Source organism: Odocoileus virginianus, chromosome 28 (assembly GCF_023699985.2).
Source record: "Odocoileus virginianus isolate 20LAN1187 ecotype Illinois chromosome 28, Ovbor_1.2, whole genome shotgun sequence".
Classification (NCBI taxonomy): Eukaryota; Metazoa; Chordata; class Mammalia; order Artiodactyla; family Cervidae; genus Odocoileus; species Odocoileus virginianus.
This window is the reverse complement of record NC_069701.1, coordinates 30,991,432-31,016,534: the sequence shown is the minus strand read 5'-3', so window position 1 is coordinate 31,016,534 and position 25,103 is coordinate 30,991,432. Positions and strand designations below refer to the sequence as shown.

Here is a 25,103-nt window from a genome sequence, read left to right as displayed (position 1 = left end):
TTCTTTGCATTGATCGCTGAGGAAGGCTTTCTTATCTCCCCTGGCTATTCTTTGGAACTCTGCATTCAAATGGGAATTTTCCTTTTCTCCTTTGCTTTTCACTTCTCTTCTTTTCACAGCTATTTGTAAGGCCTCCTCAGACAGCCATTTTGCCTTTTTGCATTTCTTTTCCATGGGGATGGTCTTGATCCCTGTCTCCTGTACAATGTCACAAACCTCCGTCCACAGTTCATCAGGCACTCTGTCTATCAGATCTAGTCCCTTAAATCTATTTCTCACTTCCACTATATAGTCATAAGGGATTTGATTTAGGTCATACCTGAATGGTCTAGTGGTTTTCCCTACTTTCTTCAGTTTAAGTCTGAACTTGGCAATAAGGAGCTCAGATGCCAGTCAGCTTCTGGTCTTGTTTTTGCTGACTGTATAGAGCTTCTCCATCTTTGGCTGCAAAGAATATAATCAATCTGATTTTGGTGTTGACCATCTGGTGATGTCCATGTGTAGGGTCTTCTCTTGTTTTGTTGGAAGAGGGTGTTTGCTGTGACCAGTGCATTCTCTTGGCAAAACTCTGTTAGCGTTTGCCCTGCTTCATTCCACACTCCAAGGCCAAATTTGCCTGTTACTCCAGGTGTTTCTTGACTTCCTACTTTTGCATTCCAGTCCCCTATAATGAAAAGGACATCTTTTTTGGGTGTTAGTTCTAAAAGGTCTTGTAGGTCTTCATAGAACCGTTCAACTTCAGCTTCTTTAGTGTTACTGGTTGGGGCATAGGCTTGGATTACCATTATATTGAATGGTTTGCCTTGGAAACGAACAGAGATCATTCTGTCATTTTTGAGATTGCATCGAAGTACTGCATTTTGGACTCTTGTTGACTATGAGGGGTACTCCATTTCTTCTAAGGGATTCTTGCCTACAGTAGTAGATATAATGGTCATCTGAGTTAAATTCACCCATTCCATACCATTTTAGTTCGCTGATTCCTAGAATGTTGACGTTCACTCTTGCCATCTCCTGGTTGACCACTTCCAATTTACCTTGATTCATGGACCTAACATTCCAGGTTCCTATGCAATATTGCTCTTTACAGCATCGGACCTTGCTTCTATCACCAGTCACATCCACAACGGGTTATTGTTTTTGCTTTGAAGCATTAGAATGCAGCATTAGAATTCATCAAATGGGAGACACGTGGCTACTTTTCAATCTTCAGCTCTGGGGGTGTCCTGCAAGGAGGTTCGCAGAGAAGTCTGGAGGGGAAAAGACAGACAACTAAAATTTCTAAGAAGGGGCTCAAAAGAAGTGAGGTATTCAGGCATAATAAGAAAAGGACAGTGGCAGGCCACTAAAGTCGACTTTATCTACAATGTGAGGGGATTCGGGATCTCGGGTGGCGAGCTGCTGCTCTTGGAAGAACAAGAGACTCAGCGGGGCTTCCCTGCGGCAGAGGGAGGGGGTCCACTCAGCTATGAGGAACCTGCAGTGTGAATGGTGGGTGCCTAGGGGGCCAGGAACCAGGCAAGGGGAGGACCCAGCATCCTGTTCATGGACAGGGGTTCCACGAAGATGTAGATGGACCAGGCTAGATCCTACTTGGAGGCAGGGACCAAAGAAAATGACCCACGTGGGTCTCATCAGGCCTCACGGTGCTGAGATAACTAGTGATTCTTCTAGAAGCAGGTCTGAACCCTGAGCAACAAGGTGACCCTTGGATACTCTGTCACGAAGTAGGGAGGCAAAGACCTTGGGTGTATTCATCCCAGGAAGGAGGACAGAAGAGGGGACTGGGCGAGGGAGAGACAGAAATATTCAGAGCTAGAGTCACTGAAAAGCTGCCAAGGCCTCCGAGGAGAGTCATCCTGGGGGAACTCTGACCCTTCCCCCGGCTAGGCCCACCAGCCCTGACCCCAAGTCCCCATGCCTCCTCCCCCGAGACGACAGGCCCCATGCACTGCACAGCCTCATCCCCACGTCCCATTCCCTTGGTCTCCAGTGTCTGCTCCTCTCTCATCCTCCTGCCCCTTCCTCAGTGAAGAGCGGGAGTGGGCAGTGCAAGGCCAGGGTGGCAGGGAGGGACAGGAAGCCGCCACAAAACCAAAGGAAATCTTGAGGGGAGGCTGGGCCCGAGGGATGGGCTTCTTGCAAAATCCCCAGTTTCATTAAATATAGAAAGGTGGGAGGAAGAAAGAATACCCACTCACTGTTCCGGTTTCAAAGTTGGAAGGCTGGCCTTGATTTCAAAGACCTTGTGTGTAATGTGATGCATGGCTTTCTCTTCTGTTTCTCTCTTTATAGGTAAGTGACATTTCATTCTGCTCATCCCCAAGGCAAAGTTGGATGGTTTTAAAGTGGAAAATAAAATGATCGGAAGGAAACGGGGAAGGTGGGAAGAGGTGGCATCGAGGGCGGTACAGGTAGGTGCCCACGAGATCGCTGTCCTTCGCGCAGACAGGGAGGGGGAGGCGCCCGGAGCGACGGTGAATGCCTTTCCCCAGGTCTGGAGGTCCGGGCCGTGGCTGTGGTTTCTGAGATGTAGAAGCCTTTGCTCCTGGAAGGAGGTCTGTTCTCTAAAGTGGATGCTCGGGGCTGTCTCCAAGGAGTCTTTCCCTGTTAGGGGTTGGTTTCGTGTCCTGGTTCCGTGTACCAGCTGTGTTGCGGTGCTGGTGGAGTGGGTTGGAAAGTATGGGATTGCGTCTGGATAGACAGAACATCCCGGAGGAGGATCAGGAATTCGGAAGGTGAACATGCCTGTTGTGATGGGACTGCAAACAGCATGGAAATTTCTGGACAGGAAGGAGATTTGTGGGGAAACAGATTCTCCGGCACATTGAGAATCATTTATTTAATCGCCGGGTCTGTTTAGTTACCGCGGACGTATTTTTCTGTGGTCTCGGAGGCTACGACAGCACTTCTTTTCTCCTGAGCCTCAGCTGAGTCTTAAAGCTGGAGGCTGACTTATTACAGATGAGTTGGTCATTCAGGGAAGGTGTTTTGAAGTTCAAGATGAGTTTGGATTTTCTACTCTCCTGAAATTCAATCCCTCTCCCCTAAGATGAAAGCGGAAGGACTTCTAATTTCTCCTATAACTTGCGAATGATCCACTGAAATAATTGATTGACGGCTCTGTCGACATGTACTTTTTTTTTTTTTAAAGAAAGAAGAAAATATAAAGCCTTCTGTTTAGCGGTCTGTTAATCTAGGTGAAGGACACACAGCTCAATTCAATAAAAATATTTAAAGTGTATGGTCTTATCATGCCCAATTAAGGGAGATAAATAGAGTTGACTGGGTGGGGGGAGGTTAGGAGGAAGGAGACAAAGGTAGAAACCACTTCAATATGTGGCACTCAGATAGGAAAATTCTCCACACACAGGAGGCAAATCTGAAGACCCTAGAAATGTTAGAAAGAGGCAAAAATACTAGAATCTGTTATTTAAGCTATTTGATGCCATGTCTAAATGTTTGCTACGCCGTGGGTTAATTCTCTTTTCCTCCATTTCAACAAAGAAAGCAAACAAAAAAAGAAAACTCAAAATACAACGTCCTTCTCTGAAATTGATTGTATATGGAAAATGACCATGCATCTTTTTTCGTGACATCCTATCCCAATCTTGAGGTCTTTTATTATATAATTATATTCTCACTGACCCCAGTTGCACTTTCAATGCTGTAGACAGGCCAAGAAAACTTCTTGGTATTTGTGATGCAAAATGGGAAAAATTAGGCTGCATCTATTGGGATCCTAGTCCACAGCAGAGCTCCGTTCACCCTGCCCTGCTTTGAAAATGCAGAGAAACTGCAGTCAAGAAGCAACACTAGCATCTTGCCTGGCAGGCAACACAAGATGGGGTTCTAAGCTGGAGGGCTTTCTAAGGCCCCTTGTTCACAAAAAGCAGATTGTACCTTTGGATCGAGGTTGATTGAGTGATTGAGTTTTGGAAAATTCATCTTCTTTTAGAATTTGTCAACAGAATAAGGGCTGTGACACAATCCTTCGTCTGGATAGTCTGCCTTTTATGCAGATGGCAGATATTGGGTGGGTGGGAAGGGACTGCGTTCACTCCCAGGCTTCCCCTTTGGACACCGTAGTTTGACTTCTGGGCTCAGAGGGAAGGGCCGCTGAAAAGTCAGGCTGTTGGAGAGGATGAAGTCAGTCCTTGGAATTTCCTGTTAATAAGGAGGTAATGGGGTATATGTTAATTTCACAGGAAACATTTCCACAGGGTGTGTAAGTACAATGGATGTATTTGAATAGTTTCCATATGCTGGGACTCTCGGAACCAGGAGGATAAAATTCCATTTGCACCTGCCTTATAAACAACACATTGGCAGCACACGCGTGCCCTCTGGAATCGGAGGATGAACGGGCAATGCTTGCACACACATACATCCCCAAACATGCCAAAACTTGCACATGCAACACACAAATGCATATTTTTAGATGCAAAAACACCAAGCTGCGATTTTGCCTTTGAAAGGTGACAAACAGTAAAGATCTTTTTGAGAACCAGCTCTGCCCTCTCTCTCTTATTCCAAAAGACCCCACACACTCTGTTCCTCTCCCCCATCACCTCCCCATCGCCTGGTCCAGTTGCTGTATTTACTTCACAGCCTCGTCCCTGAAAGCCAGTTTCTTCCTTGGCTTTGGGATCTGTTGTACGCCCCCCTTCCCATCGTGAGAGCCCCGCGGAGGGGCAGGCAACAGTTAACCTTGTGGGTCCAGCATTGACCTCCCTCCCTGTTTTTCTCTCCACTCTGGGCCCTGAGGCCTTCCTTGACCACTCTGTCCATCTGCACCAGCTCTGGAAATGAGGGACAGGCTGTAGGATGGAGTCTGTGCTTCTTGGACCTTGAGGTCTCTGGGTGTCAGAAGGCAGTGATGACTGTGAGGGGTCAAATTCCACAGCCCCTCCTCTGCCACTTTTGCAAGGCCTGCTTTGAGGCCAGCAGGAAGTCCCACATTTCTGACAAGGACCATTCTGTGACATTCCTTTAAAGCTAACCTTCATGAATTTCAGACACCATGCGAAACCGTTCTCTCTCTCATATTTTATTTTCAAAACGATCCTATGATGTTGGTGTTATCATCTTCTTCTTACAAATGAGGAAGTGAGATAATGTTGCCCAAGGTCACTTGACCTTGAACCTGAATTTGATGCTGTAGCTCTCTCACTATGATAGCGGTGGTTTTAACTGTTGTGTATCACATAGAGCACTTAAACTCTCCCAGAAGAGGACAGGGAGGCAGGGAGGGGAACCTTTAAACCTTTAAACTGGGCTGCTTCTTTCTAGCTCTTTAGATCAATCCAATTCTGAACCAAGCAGGCACCTTCTGGACATGGCCTTGGAGGAGCCAGCACAGAGCAACGGAAAAGAATTGGGCACAGGCTTAGCAGAACTGGGGTTTGAGGCCTGAATCTGCCGTTAAATTTCTGTGTGACTCCAGGCAATTGATTTAATTCCCTGAGCCTCTCACATCACGACAAAGGCATTATCAAGTACAGCACTATTTCAAAAGCTAAGTAGGAGACCCCATCAGAGAACGGCACGTAGGAAAAGATGCTCTAACCATACCTGCCCATTATCTTTACCTGAACAGTCCCCTTCCTTCCTGGCTCCCCAGATCTCTAAGCCGAGTTCTTGATTTTTCTGATGAAGTCTAGAATTTTTGCCAACAGTAAAGAACAGTTCTTGGCAGCTTCCTGAGTCTTCACTTCCTTTCAATACCAGGCCTAGTGGAGAGCAAAATTAGCCTGCCAATCACTCAGAGACATGTGGGCCCCAGGAAATTAAATTCCCCCTCTCTCCAGCTGTCTCCCCCCACGTGCCAGGTATCAAATGAATGTGCAGGCCACGCGTTTCCAATCCCGTCTCTCCTTCCTATATGTTAATCTGAGCACCTTAGTAGAACAAAACTAACCAAGTGGATATGAGATGAAGTTCATTATCCCCCAAAGCCAAAGGTTACAGGAGGGAGTTAGTTGGAAGGTAGGTTTGGCTCTCTTACATCATTCTTTTGGATTAGAACATTTTCTTTTTCCAGCAATATTTAAAAGCCACCTTTTTACACAGGTCACCGTCTTTCATAACCAGTTGAAAGGAGAGACATGAACAGGGACTGAAGCTGCTTAGCACCCACTCGGAATTCCTGCAGCTGCCTGGTTCTCCCAGACCTCATGTCCTTCCTACAACTACTTGGCACCAGGGACAGGACCCATGCTACTGCTTTCTGAAGATGATGTTTGGGGACCCACGTGCAGTTGAGGAAACTGGGCTCCCAGGGCTTTCTGTGTCTGCCAGTGGCATTCACACAGCCCCTCCTGGCCTTGGGGGGATTAAGAGAGGACCTCCTCTGAAGGCTGACTCTTGGGGCGGCCACTCTCTTATGTAACCTTCCCACCTCTCAGCTCTGGAGCGAGGGCTCTTAATCCTGACATTTGCCTGAGCATTCAGAGGAAAAGCCTCTTCAGTACCATGGGGAGAAAAAGACTGTAGATACACAGTCACTGCACAGATGTGAAAAGCCAGGAATAGATCCCAGGGCAAGTGAAGGACACAGAGCTTTAGTGGAAATCTGTGGTCACTATTGTGCAATACCTCGTGTCCCCTCTGAATTTCATATGTTGAAGCCCTCACCCCCAGCCCCTCAAAATGTTACTGTCTTTGGAGACAGGCCCTTTAAGGGGTAGGTCAGGTAAACAGGAGTAAATAGGAGGTCATAGGAGTGGGCCATTGCCCAGGAAATCTAACTGATTTCCTTACAAGAAGAGGTTCGGACACAGACATGCACAGATGAGGACGCAGGGAGAACACGGCCATCTAGAGATGCTTCAGAATGAAACTGACCTCCTAGACACCTTGATCTTGGACTTCTCACCTCCACAACTGTGAGGAAGTAAATTTCTGCTGTTTAAGCCACCCAGTCTGAGGTGCATCTTACAGCAGACCAGCAAGAGAACCCAGTCAGGGCAAGAAACAGCACAGGTGTCTGGAAACAACAGAAGCTCCCATGGGCTGCAGAAAATAGGCAGACTCGCAGGCCAAATCCCTGGCCCCCGTTCTCCTGACCTTTGGCTAGTTACCATTTTAATCCCCACTTTTCTCACCTGTAGAATGGGTTTGACATGTATCTCACTGCTGTGTTGAGAACTGATTGATAATGAACAACAAATATTGTAGCATAAGGCTCAACATCCAGTCTCTACTTCTTATTATTTCTCTTAATAGTGATAGGGATAAAAACCAAGTGTATATAAAATATTGTGATTTTAGTGTGTGCTAGGCATTTAGTGTGTGCTAAACGTTCACCCAGGACACTTCATTTAATCTGGCCTTTTTATCTGGTGATTAGAAACAAGGCTAGTCTCAGGGCTCTGTGCCTGGATCATTGAGTACATCAACCTCTAAGCCAGGGCCTGACTGGAGACCTGTGAACTTCCCACTCGTCACCCCCTTGATTGACACCTGTCAAATCTCAACCTTCTTGGCTTGGGAAGAAGGACTGCCTTGATCACGGGTCATGACAGGTCCACACCCCATCCCCAGCCTGCCTCCAGTCATCTTCAGGTGTTCCTCTATTTAAACGAAACTCACAGACAATTGTGGCCAAGCTTGAAGTATTCACTTATACCTATTTACATCATTGAGGGTGAGATATTGAGTGTGAACATATCGGGCACCACAAACATACAGGCATTGAAAGGTAGGGGGTGGTCAGCTGTTCTGCCCATGTCCTAGTCTGTTTGGACATGGAGCGTTGCCTATAATACACCCTCCCAGGTCAGCGGACCTCTGGATGAGTAAACACACCCAGCAAGCACACACATTCTGACGCCCTGACAGGGGAGAAGCCTGTGACCTCCAGGCAGAGGCCGCGTGACAGCCGAGAAGTCCCAGTTGACATTCTCACTGCTGCCCTTGCCCTGAGCCCAGAGATCTCCACTCAGACAGTCAGGGTGGGCCGGGGCATCCTTGGCTATTTCCACATGCACCAGCTCCGGAGCTCTGCTTGAAGACATTCCCCTTCCCACTGCCTGAGTCTGAATTAGTTTAACTCCAAGAGCACCTTTCCTCCAAGTTCTTAACAGTCCTAGCACACTGCATGAACTGCTCAGCTGCCTCATGGAGTTCAGTCCTAAAGATAACAAGAGATAGCTATTGGCATTCCTGTTTTGTGGGTGAGAAAGTGCAGCTCAGAGATACGAAGCATCTGCTGTAAAGACACACAGCACCCACATGAACTCGTGTCTGTCTAACTCCCAGCATCATATAGATACTGTGTCATATCTCTATACCTGCCTGGGTACAATCTGTACATAATGTGTAATATATAATATTACACATCAATATTCTATATAATTATATATCAATATTATATGAAGTTATATAGTAAATGCTTATATATATATATATATATATATATATTTTACTATTGGAGACGATGCTTGGGTATTCAAAAGAATTCCCTTCTAGGAAATACTACAAATTGAGAGCTAAGGTTTTAAAAAAAAAAAAAACAAAAACCAGCACCTCGATTATATGTTACAAGTTGAGAATTGAGGTTAAAAAACCTCAGCACCTCGATTATGTGTTACAAGTGTCTAAACCCTTGGACGCTGTCCCCTCACCGATCACTTATAGCTTTGAGCTGAGAAAGGGCAGTGCCTTTGAGGCCACTTCTCTGAGCTGCCCAGGCCTTTTTCTTGTTGAACAGGAGCAAGGTGGAAGGGATAATGAGACAGAAGCAAAGACTTAAGACAACTAATGTTTCCCCCTTCTTGTCCCCAATTTCGGACAAACATGGGGCCCAGAATGAGTGAGGGAATTAAATTAACGAAGACAATTTCTCCCTGTCATTGAACTCTGACTAATGAGTCTATTTCTGGGTAATAAGAAGGAGCAGGAAGTGACAAGGCAGTGTAATGAATTAGTGGCCCAGAACCTCGTTAGTCAGAATAATCTTTCCACGAAAGATAAATGATGCAAACATTAATTATAAAGCCAGGCTGGAAATGCATCCCATTATTTGGCTTCCTAAGAAATATCTCCCAGTTATCACAGGCATTTCAACCAACAACAATAACAATAAAGTAAAGGTTCACTGAGAACTCTCATCCTGGGGAGACCGGCTGGCAGTGGGAGCCTGGGGACCGGCCCTGCTCTCTAAAGCGGCCCCTTCTCAAATCTCCTGCAACTTCAGGGTCTCGTCCCAGCCCCGCCTCTCTGTGACCTGCAGCCTCTCTGTCTCTCTGGCTTGGCCATTCAGAGCCGTCCACTCGGGGCCATTAGAGCCAGATGAGGCCAGGAGTTCAACGGGACTGTTCTCCCAAGTCAGAGAGAGAGAGGGCAAGGTCAGGGTTTTTCCAGTGACTCCAGCATCCTAAATAAGAGCTAGAGATCAAAACTGCAGGAACCAGAGAGACGGGTCAGCTAAGTTTCAGTCCTGGCTCTGTGTGAAAACTTACTTAGCATGCCGTTCTGCTTATTTGTTTGTCTGATCAGAGAACTGCTGAGAGTGAGGTCTCTGGTTAAGAGGGCTCTTGGTGAGGGTTAAGTCAGGTTGGCACCTATTAAGTGCTGGGTGAATGCCGTCAGCACGTGTCGTGATGTAGTGTCAAGGCTGCGGAGCTGGCAAGGGTATGGGGCGTTGGGGGCAGTTCTCTTGGAGCAGGGATGAGGCAGAGAGGGGCACCTGCCTGCCAGTGTCCCCAGGGGCCGAGTGCCAGGCCCCTGAAGAGCTGTCAGCTCAGGCTGGTTATCAACTGGAGTTTGGGGAGGTGCCCAGGAGGGAAGGGAGGAGAAGGAGGAGGCCTTCGCTCAGAACCAGAGCAGAGACTGAGTCAGTAATAAATGTGCTTTGCTGCGGCCATTACTCCCAAGAGTAAATAAGCCGGAATTAAAAACTATAAAAAAAGTCCTCGGCAGCGTCCGGTAATAAACTTGCCCGTGACTTCACGGCTTAGAGGTTCCTGAGCTTCTAAGGATGTTTGCTCCCTCCTACCCACGGAAGGGCTGGGAATCCTTTGCTGCAGACCCGGGAGTCTGCAGCCCAGAGGCTGGAAAGTTCCGAGTCTCCTTCCAGGTGGCACCGTCGAAGCAGAGGCTACAGGCACCTTTGTTTCTTAGGCTTGGCTGTTATCTGACTGGCAACTCTTGGTAATGAGAGAAGAAAAAACCAATTAATTGGGAATGAGTTTTAATTGTCTCCGACTTCTCATTTGTAGGCTATTAAAACAAGTCACTATTAAGCGATCACATTGGGTTGCATCATCCGAGAAGATGGATGCCCCCCCAAAGTGTCCTCTCCTCTTCCAGCTTCCCCTTTGGGCAAAAACTGGGCTCTTGGGCTTTATGTAAAGTGAACCCATGGGGGGAAAATACAGAAAGAAAAAGTTTTGCTGCCCAAATCTAATTTTTTTCTTTCTTTTTTCACTAAAGAACAATTGCCTGCACTTGTCTCTGATTCTGTGGCTGTTCTCCTCTTGTGCATTCTGGGAGCTGTAGGAGGGTTGCCGGGGAGGCAGGGCTTGCTTTGGGCAGCTTCTCTGTCCGCTCATCACCGGCTCCGTGGTCATGGGGGTGTGAAAGGCTGTACAAGGTCTGCTGTCTGGGCTGAAGGAGGGGACCCAGCTTGGGAAAGGACTGCCAGGGCCACTCCCCCCTCCTCCTCCCTTCCACCCACCTCTTACTGCTCCAAAATGAGCTTTTGTTTTTTTAAGCTTTGTGTGTGCCTGAGTGCGTGCTAAGTTGCTTCAGTTGTGTCTGACGCTTTGCAACCTCATGAACTGTAGCCCACCAGGCGCTTCCGTTCATGGGATTCTCCAGGCCAGAATACTGGAGTGGGTAGCCATGCCTTTCTCCAGGGGATCTTCCTGACCCAGGGATGGAACCCGCATCTCTTAGTTTTCCTGCATTGGCAGGCGGGTTCTTTACCACTAGCGCCACCTGGGAAGCCTTTTTTGAGGTGTGATTGGCAGATAAAATTTATATATATGGAAGGTGTATGGCCTGATGCTTTGATGTATGAATACATTGTGGAAGGATGCTCGCAATCAAGCTAAGGCATCCATCACCTCACACAGTGACCATGTTGTGTGCGATGAGGACCCTTAGGATCTGCTCTTAGCAAATTCCAAGTGCGGGATAGGATACCGTCAACTGCAGTCACCTTGCTGCACGCCAGGTCTCTGGAACTCACTCATCTTGATAACCAAAACTGCACGCTTTGGCCAGCATCTCCCCACATCCGCCTCCCAGTGACTTCCACTATTTTGGATTGCACAGTATTTGTCTCTCTGCATCCGGATTATTTCACTTAGGATAGTATTCATGGCAGAATTATTCACAGTAGCCAAGATGTGGAAACAAGCTATATGTCCATGGGGGATTAATTGGCAAAGGAAACACGGCATATCCACACCATGGAATATTACTCAGCCTTAAGGAAGAAGGGAATCCTGCCGTTTGGGTCCTTGTGGAGGGGCCTGCAGGGTCAGTGAGGTCTCCTGCTGGGAGCTGGGGAGCATAGCAATGTGGGTACCTGAGCTGCTACAGACGTGGCAGGTCACTAGATGTTTCTGAACCTGCCCGGGCAATGCAAGGAGCGGAGATCACAGCCCCTTCCCGAGGGCTTGTGTCGATGCCATAGGTCAGATGTAGGTTGTGTCGGTGTCCGGCTAGATGCTGACCCCGAGGGCCCAGGGGTCCCCATAGTGCTGGAACCCTGGCCCCTCCCCTTTCAGCTCGCCCTCATCGGCCCCCTTCCCATCCCTCTCTGATCTTTCTCTCTGCTCAGCTTTCTGAACGCCCATCACCTGTATCTCACCCACCGTGTCCCCCTGCTCTCTCCACACAAAAGGGCCAGGGCCTCCACAGAAGGCTCTGCTCAAGGCTCTGCTGGGTAGGGCTTGGCTCCCTGCCTCTCCAGGTGAGCTCTGCCCTCAGCAGCTTTATGACTTTCAAGGTGGAGCTGTTTCTGCCCCCTCGGGCAGAGGCGTAATCAGCCTGGAAGGCCAGTCCCGCCCCCTCTGCTCCCAGGGGTCTTACCTGACTTCTCTCCCCGCCGCAGCCCACCCCGAGGCTGCGCAGTATTTATGGAGGGCCGGGCACCGGTCCCCTTCCATCTCCTTCCATCTAAATCACCTGCACGTTCAGGGGACTAATTCATGGCTCCTGCTGCATTCGGCTTGTCAGCTCTGGGCTTTGCAGAGGAGGTGGTGGAATCGCTCTGGACTCTGCCACTGGTGGTGCAGTGGGTGGGGCCCGCGGGACCCTCACCAACCTCCCCCTGCCCTCACACACACATCAGAGCCCATGCTGGACAGGGCACCTCTGCGACGTGACGGGGCCGGCAAGCGGCTTGGCTTGTGAGACTGGCCAGGAGTCAGAGGTGTAGGAGTTAAGGCTGGCGCAAATCTGGAAGTCACCAGAGGGTGACCAAGTGCTGCTAATGACAGTAGCTGATCAAAAAGCCATCAGAAATGCAGAGAGCCCAGTCCTGAATGAAGACAGGGCGGCTGGTTGAGGCAGCGCTACTTCTTGGTTTGGGGGCTGAGGCCCCTTTGAAGGTTGAGGTCCAGGGACTCTAGAATTGGCAGCCTTGATGGCAGAAGTTCCTGGGCTCAGGAGCCATGCCCTCCTAACCCCAGCTCCCCATCTTTGTCCCCATAGCTCTGCTGCTGCTGCTGCTAAGTCGCTTCAGTCGTCCGCTAGATTCCCAGAACTTTTAGGAAATGGACATGAGCCTATTTAGCAGCAGCAAGGAGGTAGAGAAGACTTAGAAATCGAAGTGCTTCAGTCGTGTCCTACTCTGTGCGACCCCATAGACGGCAGCCCACCAGGTTCCTCCATCCCTGGGATTCTCCAGGCAAGTACACTGGAGTGGGTCCCCATAGCTCTAGGATGGCCTTAATGGGACAGCAGTGTTGGTGTTTATTTTCTTGTCCACTAGATTTCCAGAACTTTTAGGAAATGGACATGAGCCTATTTAGGTTTTAGTTCTCCTGCTACCTGGTAGGAGCTCAGGAGAGGTTTATGAAATTGAAATACCCATGGATGCCCTCTGACTGCCTCTTCCCAGCCCCAAAAGTAAGGCTGTGTGATGAGATTTTCCCTCAGAACAGAGAAGATCACCACACACTCGATTAAGAAGCTACTGTTATTTGAAGCCTAAAAATAGATCTAGACAGATGAGAGGATGGACAGTGTCAGATACCCACAGGCATTTCTGAGATGAATTGTGGGGACATGATGGACCAGAAGGTGACCCACCGACCACTGTGCTGTTGGTGATCCAGGGCACGCTTGTCCAGGGCGGCTCAGGGGTCCTGAGTGAGCAGCAGGTGGGGCTTGGAGTGATCCACAGGATCCCTAGTGCCTCGGGGAACATGGAAGCCAGGGGTGGCCTGCCCTGAAAGGAGCGTGTGGCCTTTGGACCAGGTGTTTCCCAGGTGTCAGCCAGCCAGGCTGCAGATCTGCGCTTTGTGAGAGCCGCAAGCCGTCAGCCCGCCGTGTGTGTGTGCGTGCCTGTGTATGTAGGTATGTGCTGTTTGTGTAAGTGCGCGTGTGTGTGAACATGCGTGTTCTTTCTTCCCACCTCCTCACCATCCTGGTCACCCAGCTCTGGGCAAAGCCTCCATTTAAGTGCAGCACCAGATAGCAACATTAGAGCATTCTGGGGGTGTCTGCCTCTGTCGGGACCTCTCCAGAAATGCTCCTCTGTCCCTCACCAGAGCCAGAGGCCCTGTTTGGGGGGCTCCCAGCTGACCCCCGACTGCTCCCCAGGCACCGTCACGGCCTTCACCTCTCTAGGCCTCACCCACGGGGCTGGAGAACAGAGGCCTCACGTCTGCAGGCTGCTTTTTAAAACAAAACACCCGAACAGGGAAACTACATCCCCACCTCCCACCCCCCCAATCCCCGCCGCCACCCCCCAATTCAGTCTATTGGTGTCAGACTCTGATGTGTTGAAAGGCAGCTCAGAGAGAATGGGGGTGGGGAGAACAGCATCTCAGGGAGATAATTGACTTCAGAAAAGCTATGTCTGAGATGTAGGAAGAAAACAAGTGAAAATATGTTATTTTACAACCTTGATACTCCTGACCTCATTGAAAATAAATATACACATCAGGTAGGGAAGTACCCTAGCACAGGGTACTGGCGCCCTCTTGTGGTCAAATGGAGTACTGCCACACCACATTCCGCATTCGGTTTCCCGTAGAAGCCGGTGTATTGCAGGGGTTGCTTGGGCCCTGCTTGAATTAGAGCCAGAAAGTGATCCTAACTGACAAAATGAGCCATTCCTAAAAGCCTCCCTTCTCCAGACAAGACATCTGGTCACTCCTGGGCTGGCTGGCATGCTCCCAGAGAAGAGGAAGCTATCATAGGAATGCAAGTCCTTTCAGAGCTTACGGTCTTTTGTGACTTAAATTAACATCTCCATGTCTTTTGCGGGTCTGAGTCTCATCACCTGCACAATGACAAACTGGAAATGGACGGTGCTTCTGGTCCCTTCCAGCGGGACAGCCCGTCGGGCCTCAGCAGTCCGTGAGAGAGGCGGAGGCCTCAGAGAGCTGGTGAATCACTGATCAGTCTGGGGGTGCTGGGACTCTTTGCATGGTGTTGCTTCATTGCATTAAGCTCATTCGCTGCTATTATGACAGGCTTTCTCTATTGCTGATGAATCTGGTGTTAGCTCAGTGTAACAGAACCAGACCTATTGTTCCCCAGTCTGCAAGAATGTCCCCATTGTCATTCCCAGGCTGACTGCCAGTCTCTGACTTGTGAAGTTGTCTCTGAAAGTGGTGAGCGAGGGAACCTTCCCAGGGGCTGTGATCATCAGACACCTAAGCTCACTCCCGCCGCAGACCTGCACCCAAGAATGCTGGTGGGCGGATGGCACCCTGAGCTCTGAATGCAGGGCACGGTTGACGGGATTTGCTCTTATGTTTTTTCCTTTCATCGGCATCTTAATACAGTTCACTCACTTACTGCATGAAAAGAAAGCTCCCCAGTATGGACTGTGTTGAAAAAGTTACCGTTCTCTGCATTCACTCTTTCTGTAGCAAGAATCTCTCTCTCTCTTATTTTTTTAGATACAAGACTTAAACTTAACTAATCTTTTTTAAAAACTTTTTATTGCAAGATATTTGCTTTACGATTCTCTCTGGTTTCTGCCATACATCAACATGAATCAGCCACAGGTATACACATGTCCCCTCCCTCTCGAACCTTCCTCCCATCTCCCACCCCATCCCAACCCTCTAGGTTTTCGCAGAGCACCACCCGGGCTCACAGCAAATTCCTCCTGGCTATCTGTCTTACATATGGTAATGTATATGTGCCCATGCTACTTTCTCAATTCATCCCACCCTCTCCTTCTCATACCGTGTCTGCATCTCCATTGCTGCCCCGCGAACAGATTCATCAGTACCATCTTTAAAATGTTTAGCCCTGTAAGCTGAGCAAACATCAACCCTCACCCCCAACCCTCACCTCCTGGTCGCCAAGGGGACCATCTCACACAGACTTCAGTTCTTGTATAAGGTGAACAGAGTCGTTCATCTTTTCTGTTTAAGCCCTTGGGAGATTTCGGTTTGGCAAGACAGTAGTTTCAGGAAGCTACACTGTTTTATTAAGTGTATTAAACAGCACAGAAGCTCATCTGTTTGGCCACAGTTTGTCTACTGGTTGTCTTGGCTTTTTCCCAATATATCATGGGTTGTTTTCCCAACACATTTTAAAATTCTTATTACTGACTATGATGTGCTTTCGTTGATGTTATTATCATAATTAATTTGTTTCTTACATAGCTGAAAACACAGAGTGGTCATTTGCCAAATTTGCATCATTTATAACGTTTCCGGAATGGTGGCCACATCCATTAACAGCTGGTACTTGCTGGGTGCCTACTAAGCGCCACGTGCATGCTAAGTCACTTCAGTTGTGTCTGACACTTTGCGATCCTATGAACTATAGCCTGCCATCTGTCCAGGAGACACTCCAGGCAAAATACTGTAGTGGGTTGCCATGCCCTTCTCCAGGGGACCTTCCCCACCCAGGGATTGAACCCATGTCTCTTCCATCTCCTGCATTGGCAGGTGGGTTCTTTATCACCAGCACCACCTGGAAAGCCCACATAGCTTTGCATTTATTTTCTTCAATTTTTCATCACAGCCCTGGAAGGGAGATCATTTTATCTCAGCATCCCAGGGGAGGACACTGAAGCCCCAGGAGGTTGAGTGGCTTTCTCAGTTCTCACAGCTACCGAATCCTGGAGGAGATAAAGCCCACACCCAGTTCTAGCCCCAAAGCCCAAGCATAGCTCACCATCACCCTCCACCCACAGTCCCACCTCCGCTGACATCCCACTGGGGACCTGATGCAGGAGCAGGTCCACCAGTCAGCAGATAGGCCGTGGCTTCACGTGGCCTCTCCTGTGGAGGTGACTCAGAGTTTGAATGAAATGTTTTCAGTCCGAGCACCCTCCCAGGAAAGGCCCTGCTCTGGGAGGGGGAAGCTCAGACCTTGGCCTGGCTCCTGATGAGCCGGAATCTGGACCCAGACACGCAATCTGCAAGGGTTTTGATTGCTCTACTATTTTGTGCTGGGGTGATTTGATTCCTAGGCGCTTATCGAGCTGGTTTGTATCACTCAGTCTGGGGACATTGACACAGCCAACGTTTGTAACAAGAGCCTTGGGCTCGAGCCCCTTTCTATTCTGGGGAATTTGAGGTTTTGCTCCCTTTTTTCTTTTTTTGCACGCAGGGTTCTTTAGCTGTGGCATGCGGGCCTGGCTGCCCCATGACCTGTGGCACCTTAGTTCCCTGACCTGGGATCAAACCGGCATCTCCTGTATTAGAAGGACTAGACCACCAGGGAGGTCCCCAGAATTTGAGTTTTGACAGGAGACTCTGGGAAGGCTATGAGGTCCATGTTGGCCCTAAAATATGTAAAACTTGGGAGAGGAACTGAAATGCTGAGAACACACTGCTATTTTCAAATACTCTGGGATGAGCTGTTTTCTATGTGAGCACATCCAGTACAGCCAAGACCAATGGCTCACGTGATGGGAAGCATTAGCTCGATATAAAATAAACGTAAAGGGCAGAGGTGCCCACAGAGGTGAAGGACTGCTCTGGAGTTCTCCCAGCACTGGATGTGCATGGGTGTGAACACGCATTTACACACTCATGCATGCATGGGAAAGAGCAAGTGGATCTGATCAAATGACCTTTACGACTCTATGATGTAGAATTACAGAATGATCTCTATAACTAAATTTGACGGGCCTTCAGGCAGCATGCTGGTTATCAGAGACATATGTTTGCTTGAGATATCTGCCCATTGCACATTTTTTTTAGAGTTTCGAACCTTTACAAAAGTGACATGAATGGCATACGAGCACCTCTCATTGGCTCTGCAGCTTCTTGGAACCACGCGTTCTCTTACGTAATCACAAAGGAGTGATCAAGTTCAGGAAATTTACGTAGATACTAGCTGCGTCCACTGTCAGCTCACACACAGTCTGTCTCACAGTATTTTCTCGAACACAAGGTCCCCACCGCTGACCGTCCATGTAGCTGGAAGCATCCTCACATCTCCTTAGTTTCCATCCGTCCTGACACTGACGTTCTTGGAGACGACAGATGGACTGGTAGTACCTGGTGCTTTTCAAACATTGCTCGGATGTCCAGCAGACAGCTCTGTATCTGGCACACCGCACCTCATCAGGGTCAGCAGGACAGAGGGCTACCTGTGTGCTGGTGGGCCAGGGCCCAGGCCATCCCGGCTGGCAGGGGAGGGACCGCCAAGGCGTGAATTCTGAGCTTGTGCCCGTTCCCCGCCTCCTGAGACCCGTGGCTTCCTCACCTCGCGGCAGTCATGAGAATTAAGTGGCATATTGTAGGTAAAAGTGCTTAGTAAACTATAGCAAAGAGCTAGACCTACGCGATACATTGTAATTTATTATTAATACACCAGCAAGGCAGCCTGAAGCCAGAATCAGAGGGGGAAATTGAAAAGTTGGTAAAATGCTGGGTTGAAAACAAGAGCGGGCTGCCCGGGTGGGGCTGCTGGCCTGGTGACTAGACCAAGCGTCTCCAGCCTGTCCTGGGACCAGCGGTGCCTCTGCTCAGCTCGACCTTCTGAGGCTGGGGCACAAGAGCTGCCCGTGTGGACTGAGCCTTCACCAAGGGCCAAGCCCTTTGCGGAGGGAGGCCCCGATGTAACGGAGAGTGGGTCCGGCTGCTTGCCGCTCAAAAACCCATAAGGGGCGGGGTTGGTGGAAAGAAAAGCTTGCTCTATTTTAGGAGCCAGCACCTGGGATGGAGAGAGTGGACTCCCGTCCAAAGGTCAACTCCCCCTCACTGATGGTAGGCAAGAGCTTTTATAGATGGAGGGAGGGGGCTACTTGCAGAAACAGCACAGTCAACTCTGACAGTTATCTTGAAATTGGTCATCAGCAGTCTGATCAGTGTCCTCATGATGGTTTTAGGGACAGTTTATCTTCAGTTCTAGGATCAGTTTGTTTCCATTTCTTGAGGCCAGTTCTCAGAATTGTGGCAGCTTCTGTCAAGGCTACAGTCCGGTCACCATGTAGTTAAATTCTCCACCTGGTGGGGGTTTAGTATCTAAAGACAACTCACAGGATATGGCCCAGAATATTATCTATAGCCCTGGAGAAGGAACTAAAGGTCCTTGATAATGCCTAATGAGTAAACTATCATCATTTGATTTCCTTTGACTGTTTTCCTTTGCTTTTGCAAGTTCTCACTTCTCTGATTAAACTTATTTTTTGGCTAAAATCTTTCCACAGACAAGAGGCAGGCTGAGGACCTGGGGGACAAGGACCCTAGGGACCTGCTCCATTTCACCCATGCTCATGAGAACCCCGAAAGGTCTTAGGATCCTTCATTGAAATGCAGAGCTTCAGAGGTGATGTTATTCACTCAAAGTCACACTGTCAGGAAGTGCACTTCCAACCCCTCCTGCAGCATGCACACACACACACACACACACACGTATGTACATGTATGTGCATAGTGAGTGCGTGCTCGGGCATGTCTGACTCCTTTGTGACCCACAGACTGTAGCTCTCCAGGCTCCTCTGTCCATGGGGTTTCCCAGGCAAGAATTCCCAGGAGTGGGTAGTCATTTCCTCCTCCGGGGGATCGTCCCTACCCAGGGATCCAACCTGTGTCTCCTGTGTCTCCTGCGTTGCAGGAGGATTTTTTTTACTGCTTGAACCATCAGGGAAGCTCATATGTGTGCACGTGTGTGTGTTTCCCCTCCATGGATACTGCAGCTGGAGCATTGAGGTCAATGACCTCGATGGATGAGCTCATATCCCCCCATCTCAGGTGACATCTCTTGGGGAGACCACTCCCAGGGCTGGAGGGCTGGAGGCGAACCTCCACACCAGGAATCCCCTCTTACCGGCCTCAGCGTCTGCATCAAGGCTGAGACACCTGCAGGCTACGAGGACCTGCAGGCTGAATTCTGACTCCATCGGCAGCTTTCTGATCTCGAGTCCCTTGTCAGCTACTGAGAGATGGATGCATGATTGCTGGCCGGCCATACGTCTGGGCAGCGTGTTTTCTCACCTGGAAACGGGGTGATGCCCATCATAAGGGTTGTTGTGAATACTGATCTGAGAGTCCGTCACTGCAGAACCGCCGCTGCAGTTCAAGCACCGTAAGCCCGCCTCTGGGGACACCCTGCAGGGCCCGTGGAGGACCGAGTCCCAGTCCCTCCTCCGTGTGCGCTTGTCTTCCTAACTCCACAGAGGCCGGGCGCTCAGGGAGCCGAGGTTGGCTGTGGTCCCTTCTCCCCACCTCAGTCCCCGCCTCGACTCCGTGCGGTTTGAACGCATCTGCAGAGTCAGAGCCGGACACCCTGTGCTCGGCCTCGGTGAGCAGGACTGCGCCCTCTGGTGGCGGCTGGCGGCGCTGCAGGCCCTCAGCACCGCGGGGCGAGGAGCGAGGACCCGCCCCTCACTTCCTCTCCAGGCTCCAGTGCTGGGAAGGGTCCTTCCTTCTCACGCCAGTCTCTGGTCTCTGGTCTCTGGTCTCTACGAGAGAAAGCTACCCAGTTCAGCTGGATCTGAAACTGGCTCCCCCCACACATCAGGGAAGTTCCCTCTGGACTCTGCACTCACCTCCTCTCGGGGTTCGGGTCCCTCCTGGCGACCCAGAAGGAGGTGGACTTGGCATCCCCACACTGTGCGTGAGGGCGTGTCTGGGCGCATGGCTCCTGTGCGTGTTACCTGCCAGCCAGGCCTGCCCGTGCAGAGAACACGATTGAAAGGCCTGTGAGTGTCAGAGACAGGACAGCACCTTCCCCCAAGCCTCTCACATGCTCAGTGCACACACACGGACACCCACACAAGGATACACAGACAGGGGACCCCTGGAGCCAGAGAGAGCTGTCTCTGTGGGATGTTGGGACAAGGACTTGGCCAGTTGCATCAACACCTCCATCACGCCCTCCCTCTCTCTGCAGCCGGCACTGGCTCCACCCACTCTCCCAGGGTGGTCACAGAGGGTCACTCTGAGTGGGCGACTGGTGACGACAGAGATCACAGGACGGTAGCCTGAGCCTGCTCACCCCCTACAAACTGTGAGGAGGTGGTTGGCTCTCCTGCACTTCCAGGGCAAATGAAGCATGGATTTGGGGCCCTGCACAGAAAACCTTCTCTCAACAGCCTTGGAGCAGTTGGCAGCATCTTCCTCATCACACCCTCTCCTGCCCTGGGCTGCAGCTTACAGGGTGCTGAGAGCGGGCAGGGAGTGGGCACAGCCTTGCCTTGGGGCTTGGTACAAGCCTGTCCTCTGGCTGGGATACGGGCTTTCTTTACACTGAGGGGTTGCTTAGCTTGGGGTATGAAGCTGGACCTCTGGGCTCAGCCCAGGCTGGGGTCTGCGGCCTGCCCACCTAGGTCTCTTGGCCCTGCCTCCCATGTCCCATCCCCCATCCCCCGTGGAACCTCTTTGTCCCAACATCCCACCTTCCTAGAGACTAGGGAGATGTCGGGAGGCAGTGGTTTGAATCCAGCCCAGGTGATGATCTGGGGGAGATCACATTCCTCTGGGACGTGGCAGCCCCCGAGAGGAGAGGAGGAGAGAAAGAGGTGGGAAGAGGGGCAGGGCCTGGTGTGAGAAAAGTCTAGAAGGAGCCCCAGAGGGTCACCAAGCTTCTCCAAGGGAGGACTGCAAGCGAGCTGATGTCTGCGGGAACGCCGGGCCTCCCTGTCCGTCACCAACTCCCGGAGCCTACTCAAACCCATGTCTGTTGAGTTAGTGATGCCATCCAACCATCTCATCCTCTGTCATCCCCTTCTCCTCCCACCTTCAATCTTTCCCAGCATCGGGGTGTTTTCAAATGAGTCATTTCTTCGTATCAGGTGGCCAAAGTATTGGAGTTTGAGCTTCAAGATCAGTCCTTCCAATGAATATTCAGGACTGACTTCCTTTAGGATGGACTGGTTGGATCTCCTTGTAGTCCAAGGGACTCTCAAAACTCTTCTCCAGCACCACCATTCAAAAGCATCAATTCTTTGGTGCTCAGCTTTCTTTATAGTTCAACTTTATAGTCTAATTTTATATGTAGTAGCGTGTATTTGTCAAACCCAGTCTTCCAACTTCCAATTTATCCCTCGCCCCTTACCCCCCTTGGTTAACCATAAGCTTGTTTTCTATATTTGTGATTCTATTTCTGTTCATTTGTACCTTATTTAAGATTTCACATAGAAGGGATATCATATGATCATTCTCTACATCTCACTAACTTCATTCAGGATGACAATTTCTAGGTCCGTCCATGTGGCTGCAAATGCATTAATCCATTCTTTTTCCTGGCTGAGTAATATTCCATCACATACAGGTGCCATATCATCTGTATCCATTCCTCCATTGATGGACACTTCGGTTGCGTTCATGTCTTGGCTATTGTACCTAGTGCTGCCATGATCACTGGGGTGCACTTGTCTTTTAAAGTTATGGTTTTCTCTGGATCTGTGCCCAGGAATGGGACTGTAGGATTATATGCCAGTTTTATTTTTAGTTAGTTAAGGAACCTCCATGCTGTTCTCCACAGTGGCTGCACCAGTTTACATTCCCACCATCAGTGCTCTGGAAGGGTCCCCTTTTCTCCATACCCTCTTCCTTTTAATCTGTGTAGTGTCAGTCTCTCTACTAGAATTAACGTTCCAAATGCTCAGAGGCACTTTCCTGTCTCCATTCACAGTGTCTAAAACATTGGCAGAAAAGGGCGCTTAAAAAACAAATTTGGGGAATCGAATCACAGTAACAGGGACTTCTCCGACTCTGAGACGACCTTAAGCTACATGAGAAGTGCTACACTCTACACGGAATGTTTACAAAGTCTAGACTTGGCCCCGCCCCCGGGATGTATCTTCACAAAGGTGGGGGGGTGAAGAACAGGTAAGGTGTTGAGTAACTGGGGGCCTAGGAGAGCCCCCAGTGGGGAGGAGCCACAGCGCCACACAGGGGCCTGGGAGCCTGGGCTTCGAGTAGGTCAGCTCTGGGCCCCCCCTGGCTCATCTTCCCATCAGGGATTATGCAGTTCAGAGACACCTCTCTGGGCCTCTAAAGGCTGGGCCCCACCCAGACGCCAGAGTGAGGCTGGCCCAGAGACACCGATGAGAATGGGCTAATTTCCTTTGCTTTCCTTTGATGTCTTCAAAGGTAGAAAATAATTTCTGTGCTTTTCTGAGAACCACTCAGCTGAAGGCTGGGGTTTGGGGAATGTTCCACCTGGGGGAAATGCTAATTAGAGACAATTACACCCCAGACCTGGCCTGCCGGCTGCCCCTCTGGGAAGCAGCCTGAGCAAAGTGCCCTGGTCGGAGGGGTGCGGGGGGCCCTGGAGCCAGGCCCGCAGGCCGCGTCCTCCAAGGACAGCCCAAGAGCGGCTGCATTTGGAGGCAGCAGGGAATGTGAACGGGGAGCTGGCTCTCAGAGCAGGTGGGGCTCAGCCTCGGCTCACACTGCGTGGTGCCCCCCAATGCCCAAACAACCTCCCTGCCCGCTATCAGGCAGCAAACAACTGAACTAAACAGTGTTCCCGGGAAGCTAAAAAGCTCCATCAAGTGTGAAAAGTATGGACCACAGGAGTGAACATGGACAAATCCATCAGCTGCCAGGAGTTCTGGGGCGCCCAGGTCACCTGTATCCCAACTGTGTGAATGCAGGGTTTCTGCCCCTTTCAACTGGGGTCCCAGCAGGGCCCGGCCTGCTCAGTCACTCAGTGACCCTAAGGAGACTGCACGGGGGTGAGAGGGTGCCTCCCGCTGCCACCTGGGGCTTCCAGGGTCCCCACCGGACCACCAGGCCAGTTCCCACCGTGAGGGACCTTCCTGAGCATCCAGCGTGGAATCGCCCTGGACTGTCCACCCTGTCTCCTGGGGTGACCAGAGCTGGGTAACCACAGTTCCCTGAATTAATGCACCCCGGTGCCTGTAGACACTGCCAGGCACTGCGGTCTGGGTTGGGCATCGGGGTGGTGGGCACAGAACCCCTCCCCCCGGGGAGCAAAATGACTCCACCCCCTGTCACCAGGGAGAAAGGGGCAAGGGCTGCATGGGGGAGGGGCACCGGGCAACCGGGCATCCAGGCCGGCTGGGAACTGGCCCGACCCTCAGGTGGTCCCCAGCGCCCACTGGCCCCGCTGCCCCAGACGCGTCCCCCGGCGCCGAAAGAGCTCCAGCAAGGCAACCAAGTGGATGCATTTTTAAAAGAAAGCTGCTTTACCGAGCAGGTCTCTGCAGCAGTTGCTGGAACAGCCCTCCTCTGGATGGAAATAGTGGTGGAACGGCCTCCCCGGGGCTATTATAGCGCTGACATTGCGGGGGCTCATAAACCCCACCCGGTGCGGCGCGCGCAGCCCGCAGGTCGCACACCTGGATCCGGGATCCTGCAGACGCCCGGCCCGGCGCGCTGCAGCTCCGAGGACGGCCACCGGAGGGCGCGCCCGCGCTCCTCGCGCTCCAGGCAGGCGGACCCCTGAAAGGGGCGCGGAGGGGTGGGGGGCGCTTCGCAGAGCGCTCCGCGGAGGAAGCGCAGTCTGCCCCGCTCTCTGGCCAACCGCGCCCTCGAATGGGTGTCTGAACAAAGGTTTGCAAAGCCAACCGCACAGGTACAACCAGAGGAGGCTGGGTAGACACGTCATTAAAACAGATTCCAGCAGGTAAATGATGGTTTTTAAAGCTCCTGAAAAATCCTTTCAGATCATATCAAAACGATCCTTTCAGGTGGGAAGGTCTGTGAGGTATGCCCCAAACCCCCAAAGCCAGACTGGTCTCAGCTCTTCCACCTCCATCTGCTTCCCCTGGGGAGTCCGTAACCCGGGACCCCTAGGGCACCACCCCATCCGCCCCCTGCTCCCGTGGGCTCCCAGCAGGGACAGAACCTGGACTATGCACCTTGCATCCCCAGGGCCTGGTCACGATGCTGACAACAGTTCATGTTTGAGTTGAAGCTGACACCACTTCTTGTGGGGTGTGGGGATGCTCGGGCCAAAGCCCCCAGCCGCTCCCAGCATACTGAACATCAAATCCTGATCCCACCGTCAGGCCGTGCAACCCCGTGGGGGCTGGGAAAATGCAGCCCCCAGTCTCACAGACCAATGGGGAGACACCCAACCACCCTCTGAGATGGTCTCAGCCTGTCCCAGAGGCCCACGGACCCCAGCCCATCTTAGAGATGTTGCCTTAGGGCTCCTAGACCACTCTCAAGACCAATGGCACATTTTATTTTCTTGTTTAAATGTTTAGTTAGTTTTTTAAATTCTTTTTTATTGGAGTATAGTTGCTTTACAATGTTCTGTTAGTTTCTGCTATATAGCAAAGTGAATCAGTTATATGTATACATACATCCCCTCTTTTTTTTTTTTTTTAATTTCCTTCCCACTTGGGTCACCACAGAGAACTGAATAGAGTTCCCTGTGCTATATAGTATGTCCTCATTACATAGTAGTGTGTATATATATATATGTCAATCTGCTTTAATTTTCCATATGTGTATTCTTAGGAAGGGGCTTCCCAGGTGGCGCTAGTGTAAAGAACCCACCTGCCAATGCAGGAGATA

General features: G+C 50.6%; 1 protein-coding gene across 2 annotated transcripts in view; it reads left to right on the top strand.

Annotated features, from left to right (window-relative positions):
- Positions 1–25,103, top strand: part of NTM (neurotrimin) — a 944,459-nt gene that overhangs the window by 284,454 nt on the left and 634,902 nt on the right. Inside the window, exon 1 of one of the 2 annotated variants that reach the window (XM_070457409.1) lies at positions 2,396–2,414. The exons of the other annotated variant lie outside the window; for it this stretch is intronic. The gene's annotated coding sequence lies outside the window, so the exon portion shown is untranslated. Of the gene's footprint in view, positions 1–2,395; positions 2,415–25,103 lie in introns of those variants that run through there. 2 annotated transcript variants of the gene reach the window in all.